The sequence below is a fragment of the Pyrus communis genome, chromosome 15 (genome assembly GCF_041283825.1).
Source record: "Pyrus communis isolate YQ-2024b chromosome 15, ASM4128382v1, whole genome shotgun sequence".
Lineage (NCBI taxonomy): Eukaryota > Viridiplantae > Streptophyta > Magnoliopsida > Rosales > Rosaceae > Pyrus > Pyrus communis.
The window spans coordinates 15,600,255-15,610,538 of record NC_142579.1 but is presented as its reverse complement, the minus strand read 5'-3'; the positions used below and the strand labels follow the sequence as shown (position 1 = coordinate 15,610,538).

The 10,284-nt window shown below is 39.8% G+C and overlaps 1 pseudogene; it reads right to left on the bottom strand.

Annotated features, from left to right (window-relative positions):
* Window positions 1–594: 594 nt before the first annotated feature.
* Window positions 595–1,511, bottom strand: LOC148690569 (uncharacterized; annotated as a pseudogene).
* Between the last annotated feature and the right edge of the window lie 8,773 nt (window positions 1,512–10,284).

Genomic DNA, 10,284 nt, shown 5'->3' with positions numbered 1-10,284 from the left:
GGAATGATCAATTAGATCTACACTAATTCCTAAAGTTTTGTGATACTTACTACGCAACCCACGAAATTGGTTGCATAAAGAACAAAGAGTTCTCTTGAACCTTTACTTACGAAATTTCATACAACCACGTACTTTTGATACGAAAGGTTAGCGAATTTAATGATCCAAAAATCTTCAGTATGTTGTGATGCATGCCACACAGCTCAAAGGATTGAAGAAAGCCGAGGTTAAAAACCAAGTGGTCACGCAGACTCGTCTGCTTCTGTAAGTGAGGCGTTTAGCTGCCGACCCTATGGTTAACAACCTTGCAAAAGTTCTACACCAATATATATAGCTACATAGGCTACGCGAGCCTATTTGCTTATAGAAAAGCAGCACGCCTGTCACTGGTCTAAAAGTTAAAGGTTTGGCATAAACAAAAGAAGCGAAGATGAAGAAAAGCGAAGAAAGCAAGTTTATTGAATTTTCTAGCAAAATTGATAAACAACTAGCAAAGGTTGAAGAAGTTCAAGAAAAACAAGAGCAATAAGGAAAACAAAGAAAATCCTAAAGGTTACCTAGAAGACTATCTTCAGCAGCTTGGATATCCCACGACTACTCAGCCACCACACCTTCAGCAGCCGTAACGTTCCCAGCAGCGGCATTATCCGGCACTTCACCCTCGGCTGTTCCAGCTGGGACATCAACCTCTCCTACTACTTCACCAATGGAGGCCTCAAAAGTAAAGGCAATCAAGTCTTCGGGAGAAATAGAGAATGTTTCAAAGTTTCTCCCAGCAAACTCGAAGTCAGACGACCTACCAAAGAGATGATTTACATAACCCAGCTTGACGAAATCGGCCTAACTCTGAACAAACAAAGCCTCAAACCCAGCCTTCTTACCTTTTAGCTACTCGTTCTCCTCGAGCAAACCAACATGGAGGCGCTGCAGCTCATCCACTTCTTTCTTCAAACTTTCGTTGATCTTCAGCGCACCTTGGAGTTCCAATACTTAGGGTTCAAGCCTATCAATAGCCTTCTTGAAGTGGATCACTTGGTTATAAGCAGCAATCAACTCTTCATCATTTGCATAAGCAGTAGAACGAAGCTCAGAAACGGCACGCTCAAGATCTTGAATATGAGGTATGTGACATTCGATCTCATTTTCTGCACTTTCATACTTAACTTGGATCGCGTCAAGCCTAGTCTTCAAGTCAACAATCTCTTGGAAAACGGTCTCAAGCTACAGAAAATGGGGGTAGAGATATTATACCCCTTCAAAGCGATGAGCTCAGATTCCAACCTCTTATTATTCTTGGCAAAAAAATAAGCTTTGGCTGCCACACCTTTTGCCACCTCCTTGGCAGCCTTGGTATCTTCTTGGTTAAGGAGCATATACTCAGCTAATAGAATAGTCGTTTTCTGCATCATTGCAAGTAGAACAGTTTTCCTATACTCGGCCATATGATTCACAAAGGAACTTGGGCAAACAACCTTTCTAAAGCCATCGACAAACTTGGCACAAACGTTCATATCTACAAGCAGATTTGGTTTCAAAAGTGCACAGATCTTAGCAACTTCCCCAGAAGCAGGCTTAATGAATTTCTCACAGCTGCCCATGTGAGCAATCTTCTTCTTCCCAATAGGCGAATTAGTCTCAGCAGTAGAAGGAGTAGGCCTTGGTGCCACTTTAGCAGCAGAGTCCACGTTATCACTCTTCATAGTAGCAAGTTTCTTCAAAGGTGAACCAGACTTAGCCCCCGATGGACATTTAGGCATAAATTTCGGCATTGGGGGCATGCCATAACTTCTACATTGAGTAATCCTATTAATAAATGTACTAGCCACCTTTGGCACTGCAGGGGTCACTGGCTCAGATCTAGCAGCCTCATCTTCTTCCTTTTGGAAGAAGTCAAGTCATCACAAGCTTATTAGCAGTAGGCAGATCCTCACGAGCAGCGGAGTAAGTCTTCGGCTTTTCTTGACCAGGTGAGGAGGATTTTTTTTTTCCACCTTCATTCGTCCACGACGATGATCAAATAAGCTAATGCATCCGCCTTAATCATCTTCATCTCTTCTCTCGAGAACAACCCACATTTCTCTTAGCAAAAAGGACTAAGCAGCCAATGCCATTCATGATACTTGGTAGGGAAGCTCAACCCATGATGGCTTTTTTTTTTTTTTTTCCTTTTTCTCTCAGACCAGCAGGCAGAAGGCCTACAAGCCTAACATTCCAGTAGCCCATGAAGCCTGCGACCTCTTCATTGATCTCAATCGTCGGCCTGGCCACCGTTAGGTCCAAAACCCCAAAAGACATGAGCCATGCGGCTCACCTAGCACTGCACCCTAGCACCTTAATCCGCGGTCCCAGCCGCACAACTACCCTTGGCTTTAGCCAAGGCGAGCAACCTAAGTAGTGATCCCTGCCACAACACTTATTCGGCCCATGTCGAGCCAGTTCCTGGCTCCTGCCAGCCAACATGCCGTACCACCTCGACGGCTGCCCCGTGACAGCACTATCCAAGAAGAAGACACGGAAAATTAATTTTTTTTCTTATCTTGGTGTGGCGCAGAGAAGACAAAGAAAGCAACGAAAGACGATCATTTACACGAGCAAGTATAGAAGATTGTTAGGGGAGGGGGAACAAATATCCTCTAGCTTTCTCTCTCTTGTAGGGTAGAATAAATTGCTCTCTGAAGTTGATTTAATCATCTACTTAAGGTAGACTTAACTAGACTTTGGAAGTGATTTATTTCTCTTTCCTAGAAGGATCTAATTTCCAATTAAAGAGGGAATCTATGTCAAAACAGGAAATAAACCTATGTTTCCTAAAGTAAGCAGATCTTTATACATGCTGCCCTTTTCTGTGAGCAACCTAACAGGTGTGGGGGCATTTGTGGGGCCAAAAATAATCAAGAAAAATATGGAGACGACATATGGATTCTTGGGTGAAAAAGACAAAATTACCCTTGAGGTACACCGGGACTCCCACGCGTAAGCAGTGGACAATAATGGCTCAATCAAGGTCAAATGTGATTAAATAGGTATTTATTCAAAACCTATTTCATCAATCCTCATCAAATCCTCCTCACAAGGTAACCCTCAATAATTTTTTCAAATTAGGATTGATTACCTAAATTAATTGATTAATTTCCTAATTAATTGATTAATTTTCTAATTAATTTCCTAATTGATTGCAAGGTATTATTTTGACATAATATCTTGCAATTAGAGCCAAAAAACACCATAAGTGGCCGAATCCCTTTTCTCCAAAAGGGGCCGGCCACACCCCTATAAATACCACCTTATTTCTCCAAAAACCTAATGCCAATTCTCTTGCAAAATTCTCCAAAATTCTCTAAACACTTTTCCCTCAAATTCTAACTTTGGCATCAGAGGTTCTTCGGCCAAAGCCTCCTCCCCCATTCATCATGGGCGCGTGAGGTTATCAGCATTGACCTAAGGTGTTAATTGTTTTGTAAGTGCGATTTCATCCAAGAAGAAGAAGGCAAAAATTTGCATCCACACACGCCAATCCCTAAATTGTTGGAACTCCAAGAATATAGGAAACTTGGCTGATTCCATACAGGATCGAGGTTCCTTTTCTTGCAGAGTAAGCATGGTCAATCTCAATGATGCCTCGGAATAGGATGATGGATGCATCAATGATTAGTTTGCGTTCCGAGTTGGAAGCTGTTTAGTTCATGATCGAACTACAAAGGCATGCATACTCCGATCTTCCTTACTCTGAATAGCTTCAGAGTAATCCAGAGTAATATGCTGTTCAGACTTCTTCATGTATGGCAATCCAGATCCATAACCGCCATAAGGTGTACGAGTCATTGAAATTCGTTAAGTTTTTCTTCTTACACCATACAGTATGACCTTGTCTTTTTTCCATTACAAGCTAATAGTGAATGAGGAAAAATGTTAAGTTGTCATGTAGTGCTTTGCGAGTGACTTTAGTTTTTAGTTGGTTGAAGGGGACTTGCATTCATTAGATAGTTTAATAGTTAACTTGATCATGACTGTGTGTGTCCTAAACTCATAGGTCATTACAGTACATTGTATGCCGTTTGATATAAGTTCGGAGGAAGAACTTGAGGAATTCCGTAGAGAATTCGAATCTCCATTGTGAAGGATTATTTTGGAAGATGACATGTTCATTTAAGCAACATCATTAGCATGCAATTAACAAATTAAAGGCGGAATCATGCTAGCATGCACTTAAAAACAAAACATTACCCATGAATGTTCAAAGCCTAGTATATGGTGAACCAATAATCAACTCAAAACAAAGTGAGTTGAAATATATACCTTTGTAGATTCCTCTTTGTATTTAAACAAAGGCTAATCACCCAAAGAGAGGGCCTTCATTCCTTGCATCTTAGATCTATGGATTTGGATGGATGAAAAAGGTTTCTCCAAAGTTCCCAAAATTGAGAACCTCTAATGATTCATCACCAAGGAATAATGAAGAAGAAATGAGTGACCTTGGAGGAGTTTGATTGCTAGATGATCCCTCCAAGGTGGCCGAAATTTTAGAGAGAAAGGAGAGCTTGTGTTCTCATCCTTTCCCCAAAAACAACCCTTAATGAATTTTAGGCTATAAAGTCCTTTATATAGTCCCTTCAAATAAGTGACCTAATGGACCAAAAGCCCTATTCTTCTAACATGGCCGGCCTATAGGGTTTATTGGGCTTTCAAGCCCTTTGTTTATTCAAGTTGTCATACAACTTGAGTTAATGGGCTTGACATTCAAATCCCATTGGGCCTTGTGGCCCAAAACTAACCCGAGGTCTTTAACGAACTTATTCGTTTGATTAATTAACATATTAATTAATCCTAGCCTTAGATAAATAATTAAACCATTTAATTATTCTTACTCATCTCCGTTGTTTCTTCAAACTCTACCTTACTCGGTGAACGATCCATTAGGTTCCTTTTAGCGAGGCAGTGGGCGATTAAAACTCTTTCTAATCGATTGTGAATTGAAACTTACTTTCAATTCTCCCGTTAGTGATAATACACTTTTAGGGCTTCCACAAACCATGGTTGACGCCTAGCAGCATGTCATGGTTACCCAAGCTAATCAGAAGAGGTGGAGAACCTATTTAGTTTTAGGATTACAAATGCAATACGGTCTTTCTCTAATACAATACTCTTGACCACATTGTTTGGTTTGATAGTTTATTCATGTCTACTATCCAATGTGAGTCTTGTGCTTATATGATTACCTTGAATGTGATTTGGAACACATTCCTAAATCTCATTCATACTTTGGCCAAAGATTCTTAATCATATCATAGAGTATTCTCCCTCAAACAGTTTGAAGGTTAGAGATCCCTTGTTGCGCATTCACTTGCCTCCATGGCTAAGTGGCTTAACCCCAACGATGCCGTGGACACCCTCCTGATGGAGTGACTTTGACATAATCAAAGATTAAGGACCTAACCACAAGACAACTGTGATGCCTCAGGTCAAAAGACTAATTTGCATTATCCCAACCATGAGTTTTCATGTGACATGAATATGAGAACTCTTCGTTGATCGTGTTCAGTGAACTCATTCTTTATTGAGCACCTACGTACTTGTCTTGATGTCACACACACCAATGACTCGAGACTAGTCACTCTCCCTGAGAGAAGACATAGCACGTACTGATCTTAACGGACTGTCAATGCCCAATTGACAATCCTATGATCAGGAACATTTAGGATGTGTCAACGAAAGAATGGTCTCATGAATCTAACTTCTTTAGATCGCATTCTTTCAATCACATATTCCTTGGACTTATCGTTTAAGCATATAACATTTATATGAGACGGCTCAAACAATAATCTTTGCCCTTTACATTTAAACTACATTAGTTTAACTTTGTGAAATGTCCGTAAAGTATCATCATATGATTGGTTTTAGGGCACATTTCCAACACATTGTGAGTGGTAAAACCGAAGTAACGTTTTTCACGTTGCTCCGAATTAAGTTCTGCAAAATTCTATAGAAATTTGACATCCGAGTAGAATTATTTTTCATCTAATCTACACATTATTCAACCAAAACACTATGAAATTACTATTACAACCCTTTAAACAAAATTTTACTATTTTTCACATAAGACTCACAAATTTACCCTTACCTTTTTCATTGCCGACGTCACAGATTTTGGGCAATGTTAGGTGGGGATGAGGCATATGGTTCAACACAAGACAAAGAGATCGGATTTTGTGGCTGGGCAAATTTTTCATGAGAATGAGAAAGATCGGAAGAGAGATGTGATGGTGGTTGATGGTGGTGATGAGTTGAGGACGTTGTACAGTTTTCGTCGATTACGATGGATGCTGAGTTGTATTTTTCAATCATTGGAGGAGTTTGTGATGTTTTGGTCCACCAATGTTGAGTTTTGTTTATTATAAAGTTGGTACATACAACCTGTCTCTCTCTTATCAACTCTCATACCATTGCAACCCCATTCTTGGTTTCCCCCAGTGCGAAGCTACATAGGAGCAAGGAAGGGCAGTTGCCCCTCCCCTTGCTGGAAGTTAAGCTCAAGAGCGACGGTCTACCCTACCGGTCCCGTCGAAAAACTTGCAGCACCATAGGGGACAAAGTTCCAAAAATCTTAGAAGAGGAGGAAGAAGAATTTCAGCCATCAGAATCCAAACTCGCGACCCATTCTCCCCTCCTTATTTGAACCCCTGCACCTCGCAGATCTCATACGCAGATGAGGTTTGAAGCTTGAAGGAAAATTGGCGGCGTTGGTGTGTGAGGGCATGAGCAAATGGGAGAGGCATTGGACTATCGTAATTTTGGGCTAGAAGCTTTTAGGCTTTTTAGCCAAAATGGTCCCTAAGATTTGCATAACACATCACTTTAGTCCCTGAGATTGAAAATCAATAGAAATGGTCCCTAAAATTGTCCACCATCCATTATTTTGGTCCTTCCATTAGAAACTCTATTACGTGGTTCTGCAGCTCATACCGAAAACTGAGATTTTTGGCTGGAAGTTTGGGCAATGTTCAAAGCTTCGTAACTCAATCGTTTCTCAACCAAATTCGACTTATAATATATCAAAATGAAGATATGAAAGTGTTGAACAAGATTATACCTATTTGGAAGCCCAATGGTTGCCAAAGATGGCCGGAAAATAGCCTGAAAGGTGACTGGTCCGTGGGAAAATTGGAAAACTCACCGAAAATTAGGTAAACTTTAAATGTTCATAACTTCTTCAATACTCAATGAAAATTGAGTGATTCAAAAACGAAACTCATACTTCTCGACGAGACAAAGAGAATGGTACCTTTTCGATGGCTAACACATCGTGGTTTGGCCGGAAAACATCCTGAAAGGTGATTGGTCTGTGGAAAAGCTGGAAAACTTGCAAAAACTGGGTAAATTTTAACCGCTCATAGCGTCTTCAATAATCAACAAAATTATGTGATTCAAAATTGAAAATTATACTTCTCGACGAGACAAGGAGAATGGTATCTTTCTCGATGGCTAACTTGCTGTGGTTTGGTCGGAAAACCGTTCAAAAGTGCTTGTCTTAGTCTCATCGAGTTAGCCATTTTCGAGCCATTTTCTGGCCAAACCACGACAAGTTAGTCATCGAAAAAGGTACCATTCTCTTTGTCTCGTCAAGGAGTATGTTTTTTGTTTTTGAATCACTTGATTTTGTTGAGTATTGAAGAAGTTATGAACGTTTAAAGTTTACCCAGTTTCTAGCCTGTTTTCAGTTTTCCCGCGGACCAGTCACCTTTCAGGCTATTTTCCGGCCATCTCTGGCAACCATTGGGCTTCCAAATAGGTATAATCTTGTTCAACACTTTCCTATTTTCATTTAAACTTTCCTATTTTCATTTTGATATATTATGGGCCGAATTTGATTAAGAAACGATTGAATTACGAAGCTTTGAACTTCCGGCCAAAAATCTCATTTTCTGGTATGAGCTTCGGGACCACTTAACGAAGTTTGTAACGGAATGACCAAAATAATGGATGGTGGACAATCTTAGGGACCACTTCTATTGATTTTCGATCTCAGAAATCAAAGTGATGTGTTATGCAAATCTCATGGATCATTTTGGTTAAAAAGCCAAGCTTTAAAAAAAAAAAAAAAAAAAAAAGAGGTCCTGAGCTGCTGCAGTCGTGGCGTTGTTTTCAACAAAGAGAGAATATTGTGTAGGATTTCTATTTCAGCACATTTACTCAGTGTTCAGTCCCTAATTTTTGGGATTTTTTTTTTTTTTTTTTTCTCTGTGAGGTTGAAGTGTTGGATGGGTGTGAATTTTCGTGTGAGAATCGTGGGTCGTTATTCATTGTTACCATAATGAACGAATACCCAATTGTAGGGGTGGGCACGGGCCGAGCTGGGCCCAATTTTGAAAGGATTGGACCGGACCTGGGTTTAAAGAAAACGGGCCGGGAATTACAATTTCTAATATAGGAACCGGACCTTACCCAACCCGGTTGAAACGGGCTGGTTCCGGCGGGGTCCACTGGTCCCTTTTTTTTTTTTTTTTTTTGGGAAAATAAAATAAAATTTGCATTGCAAACTGCACAGATTGCAAATTGATTGCAAACTGCACAGATTTGCACAGATTGCAACGACAAACTTCTGTGCCTTCTTGTTCTAGAACCAACATTCTAGGTACTCAATTTAAGGTAGTATTACAGTGGGATTTCCTTTTACAATCTGCAAAAGCGACTTTAACATTGGGTACAAGTAGACATTTTCATTTAATTATAGAAATAAAAATTGCATTAACTCTCTCCTATATACTTCTCTCTAGTGAACTCCTAAATCTCACTTGTGTATTTATATACAGATAATCAAAACAATATTTCAAAGCAAAGTGAGATTTGGCAGGCATTCATGTAAATACTAAATACATGCATATATGAGATTCCTATGTGTTGAGAATAATCAATTGTATGTTGAACCAGTCCAACCAATATGAACTTCAATGACAATTGGTAATTAGCCAAATACATAAGTAATTTCTTAAACTATTAGGCAACGCTTAATATGCAAAGCTAAAAAAGAACCCAAACTTTGTTATCAGTATTACAGTGGAAAAAAATTGGTAGATGCGAAGAGAAGAACCGTAAATGGTGGCAACATATCAATCATCACTCTACAAATTTTAAGAAAACTGTAAATGGTGGCAACAGGATTCAATCATCAATCTACAAATTCTAACCTAAAACCCCTAAAATCCCTACCCCAAAATCCCAGATATTCACAATATCACATTAATAATAAACCCTAATGCAAAATTACCTAAATTTTAGAGGGATGATGGTTGGTAGTGGTATTGGACCACTGGTGGTAGCAGTGTCCTCAACGGTGGTGATGGGTTGATGGTGGTCACGACGGCAGAGGTGGTGTCGTTGTGTTGTTCGCGACGGCGCTATGAGAGTCTGAGAGTTGGAGCTCGATGGGGTGATGGTGGTCATGATGGCGGAGGTGGTGTTGTCTTGTGTTGGTCCCGATGGCGATGAGCACTGTGAGTGAGAGTCTGAGTTAGAGTTAAGGGGAGGGATAAAGAGGGACGAGGGAGGGAGAGTTTGAGAGTCTGAGAGACACTGAGGGTGAATTCTGGAACTCGGGAGGTGGGAATTGGCTAAGGTTGAAACTAATGGTTGAGATTGGATGGAGAAATGACATCTTAAATCTCGTCCGTCCATTGTAATAATAAACGGGCCGGTCCGGGTACCCGCGGTTCCTATACTTTTGGAACCGGCCCGAACTGCAAACTTCAAAGGCCCGCCTCGCCCCGCCCCACCCCGTTTTGTTTTTACAAAATTAGGAATCGACCCTTACTCACCCCGAACCAAAATTTACAATAATTTATGATCGCACGATATACGATGAACGGATGTGATTAGAAAATTCTTGAGATCCTCACAAAGAGGGTCTAAAGAAAATCCTCATTCCTTACTCATTAAGTAAGAGTAAAATAAAAAACAAATTTAGTTGAACACGTAGATCGTGTGTGCTGATTGCTAGTTTTTTTCTTAACAAAACTCGCATAAAAACACATTAAACTCAACAATTTTTAATATAAATCATCACGGAGTGGCTCAATGGTTGGAGATGAACTTTAAACTCGTATTTTACATCATACGTCCTGGGTTTGATTCTTGCAGTTGATGAATCGCACATGGTGGTTAGAAGAGGTTAAAATACCTTTGAGTCTTTTCGGTTTCTGAAAGAGTCCTCTTATTTTATTTATTTATTTTTTTAATTTTAAAAAAACAATTTTTAATATAAAATCATGACTAAATATTAGGTAAAAAAAT